Raw genomic sequence first — 12956 nt, 5'->3', positions numbered from 1 at the left:
ACTTATATTTTTATAGTGTTGGAAAGTGTTTCTAGATGATCTGGCTACCCATGCCTATTTTTTTTTTAGCCAGATATGGCGTATATATAAGTATGTGTTCGATTTTCCTGTGATTGCCATTTTTTCGTTTTTTCCCATTTCTTTCAAAATTACTACGTACTAAGGAACTATCACAGAGTAATATTTCATTTATATGTTTATTTGTCGGAAAATGTGCCTTGATGGTTTGCCTAGCACGTGGCTGAAATTATTTTTTTCTGAAATGCCGTATATTAGAATGGCCATTTTTCCACGAGTGCCCCTTTTTATTTGTTTTGCATTTTTTTGCTTAGTCATGTTACCGTAAGGAATTGGCAAGTAGTGTCGCAAAACTTATAATTTTATAGTGTTGGAAAGTGTTTCTAGATGATCTGGCTACCCATGCCTATCTTCTTTTTTTAGCCAGATATGGCGTATATATAGGTATGTGTTCGATTTTCCTGTGATTGCCATTTTTTCGTTTTTTCCCATTTCTTTCAAAATTACTACGTACTAAGGAACTATCACAGAGTAATTATTCATTTAGATGTTTATTTGTCGGAAAATGTGCCTTGATGGTTTGCCTAGCACGTGGCTGAATTTTTTTTTCTGAAATGCCGTATATTAGAATGTTAGCCATTTTTCCGCGAGTGCCCCTTTTTATTTGTTTTGCATTTTTTTGCTTAGTCATGTTACCGTAAGGAATTGGCAAGTAGTGTCGCAAAACTTATATTTTTATAGTGTTGGAAAGTGTTTCTAGATGATCTGGCTACCCATGCCTATCTTTTTTTTAGCCAGATATGGCGTATATATAGGTATGTGTTCGATTTTCCGGTGATTGCCATTTTTTGGTTTTTTCCCAATTCTTTCAAAATTACTACGTACTAAGGAACTATCACAGAGTAATGATTCCTCTAGATGTTTATTTGTCGGAAAATTTTGTTTACTTTTTTTTTGATTGAATATCATCAAATTTTTTTAGCTGAAATATTATATTGTTTTACATTTTTTTTTCGATTTTATTTCCCTTCAAAAAAATTTTTTTGGGTCAGAATTTTAATTTTATAGTCGTAAAATAATCGACAATTATCCAGCAACCCACCATACAATTTTCATGCATATCCAATAATAATTAGATTAGTAAATAACACCTTGAAATTGACATACCCTTCCTACATTTCAAGTGGCAGATTAGGGAGTCTGAGTCAGTGTGGTTGGTGGCCATTTTGTGGACATATCCGAAGCGTAAGCTGCCCTATCTATATATATTCTTGTTCCCTATAGAATTTGTGATATTTTGGTATATTTTTACCTGCATAAATATCATATTATATATTAAATATATGTATTTTTTTACGAAATTTCTAAGTACTCAAAAAATTACCTTTAGATATGGCCCCTGATATAAATGTAATTTACAAAATAATGAAGATTTTTTTACATATTTCTATTTTAGGATAACATATGTTTATTCCCTAAAAAAATTAGCCACTTCCTATTTCATTTGGGTACCCAAAAAAATTCATGAAATTTGGACAAATATTTTTGGCCAAAAAAAGTTACCCTTTTTTTCTCCTTTCAGATCTTCACCTCCATGGGTCTGACTTCATCCAAAATACATCAAGATGTGTCCTAAACATTCAAGAATCAATTCCTAAAAGGATTTGTGTATATATGTATAAACTTTTTTTTATGAATTTTTATGTCAGGTCTTTTTTTTTCTACTTAATTTTTTAAAATATTTATAATAAATAGTTTTTCTGCAGATGAGTAGTATTTATCTTTACAGTTGTTTTAAGCATTCATTGAAGTTTTTTTTGGCAAAAGAAAAAAGGAGGTTACTGCAAAAACTGATTTTTCAAGAATTTTTTTTTGGCGTCGGGGTCGTTTGCGTCCGAGTATACCCTTTAAGGGGTGTCCGAGGAGCGTACCTCTCCAGGGTTAACTATCATCTGGATAACCCTATCGAGCAATATATTAGATTCAGCCAGAAAGCATCTTTTACTATCATACTGCAAACCTTGCCCAACAATGAATCACACTCAATCAAAAACCCTCTTTAACTATCACCTGGAAAACCCTATTCAGCCTTATATAAGATTCAGCCAGAAAACCTCTTTTACTATCATACTGCAAACCTTGTCCAACAATGAATCACACTCAGTCAGAAACCCTCTTTAACTATCATCTGGATAACCGTTCCAGCAATATATCAGATTCAGCCAGAAAGCCTCTTTTACAATAATACTGCAAACCTTGTCCAACAATGAATCACACTCAATCAAAAACCCTCTTTAACTATCATCTAGATAACCCTATTTAGCAATATATCAGATTCAGCCAGAAAGCCTCTTTTACAATCATACTGCAAACGTTGTCCAACAATGAATCACACTCAATCAGAAACCCTCTTTAACTATCATCTGGATAACCCTATCCAGCAATATATCAGATTCAGCCAGAAAGCCTCTTTTACTATCATACTGCAAACCTTGTCCAATAATGAATCACACTCAATCAGAAACCCTCTTTAACTATCATCTGGATTACCCTATTGAGCAATATATCAGATTCAGCCACAAAGCCTCTTTTACAATCATACTGCAAACCTTGTCCAACAATGAATAACACTCAATCAAAAACCCTCTTTAACTATCATCTGGATAGCCCTATCCACAAATATATCAGATTCAGCCAGAAAGCCTCTTTTACGATCATACTGCAAGCCTTGTCCAACAATGAATCACAATCAATCAAAAACCTTCTTTAACTATCATCTGGATAACCCTATCCAGCAATATATCAGATTCAGCCAGAAAGCCTCTTTTACTATCCTACTGCAAACCTTGTCCAACAATGAATCACACTCAATCAGAAACCCTCTTTATCTATCATCTGGAAAACCCTATTCAGCAATATATCAGATTCAACCAGAAAGCCTCTTTTACTATCATACTGCAAACCTTGTCCAACAATGAATCACACTCAATCAAAAACCCTCTTTAACTATCATCTGGATAACCCTATCTAGCAATATATCAGATTCAGCCAGAAAGCCTCTTTTACAATCATACTGCAAACCTTGTCCAACAATGAATCACACTCAATCAGAAACCCTCTTTATCTATCATCTGGAAAACCCTATTCAGCAATATATCAGATTCAACCAGAAAGCCTCTTTTACTATCATACTGCAAACCTTGTCCAACAATGAATCACACTCAATCAAAAACCCTCTTTAACTATCATCTGGATAGCCCTATCCAGCAATATATCAGATTCAGCCAGAAAGCCTCTTTTACTACCATACTGCAAACCTTGTCCAACAATGAATCACATTCAACCAGAAACCCTCTTCAACTATCATCTTGAAAACCCTATTCAGCAATATATCAGATCCAGCCAGAAAGCCTCTTTTACAATCATACTGCAAACCTTGTCCAACAATGAATCACACTCAATCAGAAACCCTCTTTATCTATCATCTGGAAAACCCTATTCAGCAATATATCAGATTCAACCAGAAAGCCTGTTTTACTATCATACTGCAAACCTTGTCCAACAATGAATCACACTCAATCAAAAACCCTCTTTAACTATCATCTGGATAACCCTATTTAGCAATATATCAGATTCAGCCAGAAAGCCTCTTTTACAATCATACTGCAAACCTTGTCCAACAATGAATCACATTCAACCAGAAACCCTCTTTAACTATCATCTTGAAAACCCTATTCAGAAATATATCAGATTCAGCCAGAAAGCCTCTTTTACAATCATACTGCAAACCTTGTACAACAATGAATCACACTCAATCAGAAACCCTCTTTATCTATCATCTGGAAAACCCTTTTAAGCAATATATCAGACTCAACCAGAAAGCCTCTTTTACTTTCATACTGCAAACTTGTCCAACAATGAATCACACTCAATCAGAAACCTCTTTAACTATCATCTGGATAACCCTATCGAGCAATATATCAGATTCAGCCAGAAAGCCTCTTTTGCTATCATACTGCAAACCTTGTCCAACAATGAATCACATTCAACCAGAAACCCTCTTTAACTATCATCTGGAACACCCTATTCAGCAATATATCAGATTCAGCCAGAAAGCCTCTTTTACAATCATACTGCAAACCTTGTCCAACAATGAATCACACTCAATCAGAAACCCTCTTTAACTATCATCTGGATAACCCTATCCAGCAATAAATCGGATTCAGCCAGAAAGCCTCATTTACAATCATATTGCAAACCTTGTCCAACAATGAATCACACTCAATCAGGAACCCTCTTTAACTATCATCTGGATAACACTATCGAGCAATATATCAAATTCAGCCAGAAAGCCTCTTTTACTATCATACTGCAAACCTTGTCCAACAATGAATCACACTCAATCAGAAACCCTCTTTAACTATCATCTGGAAAACCCTATTCAGCAATATATCAGATTCAGCCAGAAAGCCTCTTTTACAATCATACTGCAAACCTTGTCCAACAATGAATCACACTCAATCAGAAACCCTCTTTAACTATCATCTGGATAACCCTATCCAGCGATATATCAGATTCAGCCAGAAAGCCTGTTTTACTATCATACTGCAAACCTTGTCCAACAATGAATCACACTTAATCAGAAACCCTCTTTAACTATCATCTGGAAAACCCTCTCCAGCAATATATCAGATTCAGCGAGATAGCCTCTTTTACTATCATACTTCAAACCTTATCCAACAATGAATCACACTCAATCAAAAACTCTCTTTAACTTTCATCTGGATAACCCTATCGAGCAATATATCAGATTCAGCCACAAAGCCTCTTTTACTATCATACTGCAAACCTTGTCCAACAATGAATCATATTCAACCAGAAACCCTCTTTAACTATCATCTGGAAAACCCTATTCAGCAATATATCAGATCCAGCCAGAAAACCTCTTTTACAATCATATTGCAAACCTTGTCCAACAATGAATCACACTCAATCAGAAACCCTCTTTAACTATCATCTGGATAACCCTATTCAGCAATATATCAGATTCAGCCAGAAAACCTGTTTTACTATCATACTGCAAACCTTGTCCAACAATGAATCACACTTAATCAAAAACCCTCTTTAACTATCATCTGGAAAACCCTATCCAGCAATATATCAGATTCAGCGAGATAGCGTCTTTTACTATCATACTGCAAACCTTATCCAACAATGAATCACACTCAATCAGAAACCCTCTTTAACTATCATCTGGATAACCATATCGAGCAATATATTAGATTCAGCCAGAAAGCATCTTTTACTATCAAACTGCAAACCTTGCCCAACAATGAATCACATTCAATCAAAAACCCTCTTTAACTATCATCTGGAAAACCCTATTCAGCCTTATATCAGATCCAGCCAGAAAACCTCTTTTACTATCATACTGCAAACCTTGTCCAACAATGAATCACACTCAGTCAGAAACCCTCTTTAACTATCATCTGGATAACCCTATCCAACAGTATATCAGATTCAGCCAGAAAGCCTCTTTTACATTCATACTGCAAACCTTGTCCAACAATGAATCAGACTCAATCAAAAAACCCTCTTTAACTATCATCTGGATAACCCTATTTAGCAATATATCAGATTCAGCCAGAAAGCCTCTTTTACTATCATACTGCAAACCTTGTCCAACAATGAATCACACTCAATCAGAAACCCTCTTTAAATATCATCTGGATAACCCTATCCAGCAATATATCAGATTCAGCCAGAAAGCCTCTGTTACTATCATACTGCAAACCTTGTCCAATAATGAATCACACTCAATCAGAAACCCTCTTTAACTATCATCTGGATAACCCTATTGAGCAATATATCAGCTTCAGCCAGAAAGCCTCTTTTACAATCATACTGCAAACATTGTCCAACAATGAATCACACTCAATCAGAAACCCTCTTTAACTATCATCTGGATAGCCCTATCCACAAATATATCAGATTCAGCCAGAAAGCCTCTTTTACGATCATACTGCAAGCCTTGTCCAACAATGAATCACACTCAATCAAAAACCCTCTTTAACTATCATCTGGATAACCCTATCCAGCAATATATCAGATTCAGCCAGAAAGCCTGTTTTACTATCATACTGCAAACTTTGTCCAACAATGAATCACACTTAGTCAGAAACCCTCTTTAACTATCATCTAGATAACCCTATCCAGCAATATATCAGATTCAGCCACAAAGCCTCTTTTACTATCCTACTGCAAACCTTGTCCAACAATGAATCACACTCAATCAGAAACCCTCTTTGACTATCATCTGGAAAACCCTACTCAGCAATATATCAGATTCAGCCAGAAAGCCTCTTTTACAATCATACTGCAAACATTGTCCAACAATGAATCACACTCAATCAAAAACCCTCTTTAACTATCATCTGGATAACCCTATCCAGCAATATATCAGATTCAGCCAGAAAGCCTCTTTTACTATCATACTGCAAACTTTGTCCAACAATGAATCACACTTAGTCAGAAACCCTCTTTAACTATCATCTAGATAACCCTATCCAGCAATATATCAGATTCAGCCAGAAAGCCTCTTTTACTATCCTACTGCAAACCTTGTCCAACAATGAATCACACTCAATCAGAAACCCTCTTTGACTATCATCTGGAAAACCCTACTCAGCAATATATCAGATTCAGCCAGAAAGCCTCTTTTACAATCATACTGCAAACCTTGTCCAACAATGAATCACACTCAATCAGAAACCCTCTTTAACTATCATCTGGAAAACCCTACTCAGCAATATATCAGATTCAGCAAGAAAGCCTCTTTTACAATCATACTGCAAACCTTGTCCAACAATGAATCACACTCAATCAGAAACCCTCTTTAACTATCATCTGGAAAACCCTATCCAGCAATATATCAGATTCAGTCAGATAGCCTCTTACTATCATACTGCAAACCTTGTCCAACAATGAATCACACTCAATCAAAAACCCTCTTTAACTATCATCTGGATAACCCTATCTACCAATATATCGGATTCAGCAAGAAAGCCTCTTTTACTATCATACTGCAAACCTTGTCCAACAATGAATCATACTCAATCAGAAACCCTCTTTAACTATCATCTGGATAACCCTATTCAGCAATATATCAGATTCAGCCAGAAAGCCTCTTTTACAATCATACTGCAAACCTTGTCCAACAATGAATCACACTCAATCAAAAACCCTCTTTAACTATCATCTGGATAACCCTATCTACCAATATATCGAATTCAGCCTGAAAGCCTCTTTTACTATCATACTGCAAAACTTGTCCAACAATGAATCACACTCAATCAGAAACCCTCTTTAACTATCATCTGGATAACCCTATTCAGCAATATATCAGATTCAGCCAGATAGCCTCTTTTACTATCATACTGCAAACCTTGTCCAATAATGAATCACACTCAATCAGAAACCCTCTTTAACTATCACCTGGATAACCCTATCCAGCAATATATCAGATTCAGCCAGAAAGCCTCTTTTACTATCATACTGCAAACCTTGTCCAACAATGAATTACACTCAATCAGAAACCCTCTTTAACTATCATCTGGATAACCCTATATAGCATTATATCAGCTTCAGCCAGAAAGCCTCTTTTACTATCATACTGCAAACTTTGTCCAACAATGAATCACACTTAATCAGAAACCCTCTTTAACTATCATCTGGATAACCCTATCCAGCAATGTATCAGATTCAGCCAGAAAGCCTCTTTTACTATCATACTGCAAACCTTGTCCAACAATGAATCACACTCAATCAAAAACCCTCTTTAACTATCATCTGGAAAACCCTATTAAGCAATATATCAGATTCAGCCAGAAAGCCTCTTTTACAATCATACTGCAAACCTTGTCCAACAATGAATCACAATCAATCAGAAACCCTCTTTAACTATTATTTGGAAAACCCTATCCAGCAGTATATCAGATTCACCTAGAAAGCCTCTTTTACAATCATACTGCAAACCTTGTCCAACAATGAATCACACTCAATCAGAAACCCTCTTTAATTATTATCTGGATAACAATATCGAGCAATATATCAGATTCAGCCAGAAAGCCTCTTTTACTATCATACTGCAAACCTTGTCCAACAATGAATCAAACTCAATCAAAAACCCTCTTTAACTATCATCTGGATAACCCTATCTAGCAATATATCAGATTCAGCCAGAAAGCCTCTTTTACAATCATACTGCAAACCTTGCCCAACAATTAATCACACTCAATCAGAAACCCTCTTTAACTATCATCTGGAAAACCCTATTCTGCAATATATCAGATCCAACAATGAATCACACTCAATCAAAAACCCTCTTTAACTATCATCTGGATAGCCCTATCCAGCAATATATCAGATTCAGCCAGAAAGCCTCTTTTACAATCATACTGCAAATCTTGTCCAACAATGAATCACACTCAATCAGAAACCCTCTTTATCTATCATCTGGAAAACCCTATTCAGCAATATATCAGATTCAACCAGAAAGCCTGTTTTACTATCATACTGCAAACCTTGTCCAACAATGAATCACACTCAATCAAAAACCCTCTTTAACTATCATCTGGATAACCCTATTTAGCAATATATCACATTCAGCCAGAAAGCCTCTTTAACAATAATGCTGCAAACCTTGTCCAACAATGAATCACATTCAACCAGAAACCCTCTTTAACTATCATCTTGAAAACCCTATTCAGAAATATATCAGATTCAGCCAGAAAGCCTCTTTTACAATCATACTGCAAACCTTGTCCAACAATGAATCACACTCAATCAGAAACCCTCTTTATCTATCATCTGGAAAACCCTATTAAGCAATATATCAGACTCAACCAGAAAGCCTCTTTTACTTTCATACTGCAAACTTGTCCAACAATGAATCACACTCAATCAGAAACCCTCTTTAACTATCATCTGGATAACCCTATCGAGCAATATATCAGATTCAGCCAGAAAGCCTCTTTTGCTTTCATACTGCAAACCTTGTCCAACAATGAATCACATTCAACCAGAAACCCTCTTTAACTATCATCTGGAAAACACTATTCAGCAATATATCAGATTCAGCCAGAAAGCCTCTTTTACAATCATACTGCAAACCTTGTCCAACAATGAATCACACTCAATCAGAAACCCTCTTTAACTATCATCTGGATAACCCTATCCAGCAATAAATCAGATTCAGCCAGAAAGCCTCATTTACAATCATATTGCAAACCTTGTCCAACAATGAATCACACTCAATTAGAAACCCTCTTTAACTATCATCTGGATAACACTATCGAGCAATATATCAGATTCAGCCACAAAGCCTCTTTTACTATCATACTGCAAACCTTGTCCAACAATGAATCACACTCAATCAGAAACCCTCTTTAACTATCATCTGGAAAACCCTATTCAGCAATATATCAGATTCAGCCAGAAAACCTCTTTTACAATCATACTGCAAACCTTGTCCAACAATGAATCACACTCAATCAGAAACCCTCTTTAACTATCATCTGGATAACCCTATCCAGCGATATATCAGATTCAGCCAGAAAGCCTGTTTTACTATCATACTGCAAACCTTGTCCAACAATGAATCACACTTAATCAGAAACCCTCTTTAACTATCATCTGGAAAACCCTCTCCAGCAATATATCAGATTCAGCGAGATAGCCTCTTTTACTATCATACTGCAAACCTTATCCAACAATGAATCACACTCAATCAAAAACCCTCTTTAACTATCATCTGGATAACCCTATCGAGCAATATATCAGATTCAGCCACAAAGCCTCTTTTACTATCTTACTGCAAACCTTGTCCAACAATGAATCATATTCAACCAGAAACCCTCTTTAACTATCATCTGGAAAACCCTATTCAGCAATATATCAGATCCAGCCAGAAAACCTCTTTTACAATCATACTGCAAACCTTGTCCAACAATGAATCACACTCAATCAGAAACCCTCTTTAACTATCATCTGGATAACCCTATCCAGCAATATATCAGATTCAGCCAGAAAACCTGTTTTACTATCATACTGCAAACCTTGTCCAACAATGAATCACACTTAATCAAAAACCCTCTTTAACTATCATCTGGATAACCCTATCGAGCAATATATTAGATTCAGCCAGAAAGCATCTTTTACTATCAAACCGCAAACCTTGCCCAACAATGAATCACATTCAATCAAAAACCCTCTTTAACTATCATCTGGAAAACCCTATTCAGCCTTATATCAGATTCAGCCAGAAAACCTCTTTTACTATCATACTGCAAACCTTGTCCAACAATGAATCACACTCAGTCAGAAACCCTCTTTAACTATCATCTGGATAACCCTATCCAGCAATATATCAGATTCAGCCAGAAAGCCTCTTTTACTATCATACTGAAAACCTTGTCCAACAATGAATCACACTCAATCAGAAACCCTCTTTAAATATCATCTGGATAACCCTATCCAGCAATATATCAGATTCAGCCAGAAAGCCTCTGTTACTATCATACTGCAAACCTTGTCCAATAATGAATCACACTCAATCAGAAACCCTCTTTAACTATCATCTGGATAACCCTATTGAGCAATATATCAGCTTCAGCCAGAAAGCCTCTTTTACAATCATACTGCAAACCTTGTCCAACAATGAATCACACTCAATCAAAAACCCTCTTTAACTATCATCTGGATAGCCCTATCCACAAATATATCAGATTCAGCCAGAAAGCCTCTTTTACGATCATACTGCAAGCCTTGTCCAACAATGAATCACACTCAATCAAAAACCTTCTTTAACTATCATCTGGATAACCCTATCCAGCAATATATCAGATTCAGCCAGAAAGCCTCTTTTACTATCATACTGCAAACTTTGTCCAACAATGAATCACACTTAGTCAGAAACCCTCTTTAACTATCATCTAGATAACCCTATCCAGCAATATATCAGATTCAGCCAGAAAGCCTCTTTTACTATCCTACTGCAAACCTTGTCCAACAATGAATCACACTCAATCAGAAACCCTCTTTAACTATCATCTGGAAAACCCTACTCAGCAATATATCAGATTCAGCCAGAAAGCCTCTTTTACAATCATACTGCAAACCTTGTCCAACAATGAATCACACTCAATCAGAAACCCTCTTTAACTATCATCTGGAAAACCCTATCCAGCAATATATCAGATTCAGTCAGATAGCCTCTTACTATCATACTGCAAATCTTGTCCAACAATGAATCACACTCAATCAAAAACCCTCTTTAACTATCATCTGGATAACCCTATCTACCAATATATCGGATTCAGCCAGAAAGCCTCTTTTACTATCATACTGCAAACCTTGTCCAACAATGAATCATACTCAATCAGAAACCCTCTTTAACTATCATCTGGATAACCCTATTCAGCAATATATCAGATTCAGCCAGAAAGCCTCTTTTACAATCATACTGCAAACCTTGTCCAACAATGAATCACACTCAATCAAAAACCCTCTTTAACTATCATCTGGATAACCCTATCTACCAATATATCGGATTCAGCCAGAAAGCCTCTTTTACTATCATACTGCAAAACTTGTCCAACAATGAATCACACTCAATCAGAAACCCTCTTCAACTATCATCTGGATACCCCTATTCAGCAATATATCAGATTCAGCCAGATAGCCTCTTTTACTATCATACTGCAAACCTTGTCCAACAATGAATCACACTCAATCAGACACCCTCTTCAACTATCACCTGGATAACCCTATCCAGCAATATATCAGATTCAGCCAGAAAGCCTCTTTTACTATCATACTGCAAACCTTGTCCAACAATGTTTTACACTCAATCAGAAACCCTCTTTAACTATCATCTGGATAACCCTATATAGCAATATATCAGCTTCAGCCAGAAAGCCTCTTTTACTATCATACTGCAAACTTTGTCCAACAATGAATCACACTTAATCAGAAACCCTCTTTAACTATCATCTGGATAACCCTATCCAGCAATGTATCAGATTCAGCCAGAAAGCCTCTTTTACTATCATACTGCAAACCTTGTCCAACAATGAATCACACTCAATCAAAAACCCTTTTTAACTATCATCTGGAAAACCCTATTCAGCAATATATCAGATTCAGCCAGAAAGCCTCTTTTACAATCATACTGCAAACCTTGTCCAACAATGAATCACAATCAATCAGAAACCATCTTTAACTATTATTTGGAAAACCCTATCCAGCAGTATATCAGATTCACCTAGAAAGCCTCTTTTACAATCATACTGCAAACCTTGTCCAACAATGAATCACACTCAATCAGAAACCCTCTTTAATTATTATCTGGATAACACTATCAAGCAATATATCAGATTCAGCCAGAAAGCCTCTTTTACTATCATACTGCAAACCTTGTCCAACAATGAATCACACTCAATCAAAAACCCTCTTTAACTATCATCTGGATAACCCTATCTAGCAATATATCAGATTCAGCCAGAAAGCCTCTTTTACAATCATACTGCAAATCTTGTCCAACAATTAATCACACTCAATCAGAAACCCTCTTTAACTATCATCTGGAAAACCCTATTCTGCAATATATCAGATCCAACAATGAATCACACTCAATCAAAAACCCTCTTTAACTATCATCTGGATAGCCCTATCCAGCAATATATCAGATTCAGCCAGAAAGCCTCTTTTTCTATCATACTGCAAACCTTGTCCAACAATGAATCACACTCAACCAAAAACCCTCTTTAACTATCATCTGGAAAACCCTATTCAGCAATATATCAGATCCAGCCAGAAAGGCTCTTCTACAATCATACTTCAAACCTTGTCCAACAGTGAATCACACTCAATCAGAAACC

The sequence above is a fragment of the Palaemon carinicauda genome, chromosome 1 (genome assembly GCF_036898095.1).
Source record: "Palaemon carinicauda isolate YSFRI2023 chromosome 1, ASM3689809v2, whole genome shotgun sequence".
NCBI lineage: Eukaryota > Metazoa > Arthropoda > Malacostraca > Decapoda > Palaemonidae > Palaemon > Palaemon carinicauda.
This window is presented reverse-complemented; position numbering follows the sequence as displayed.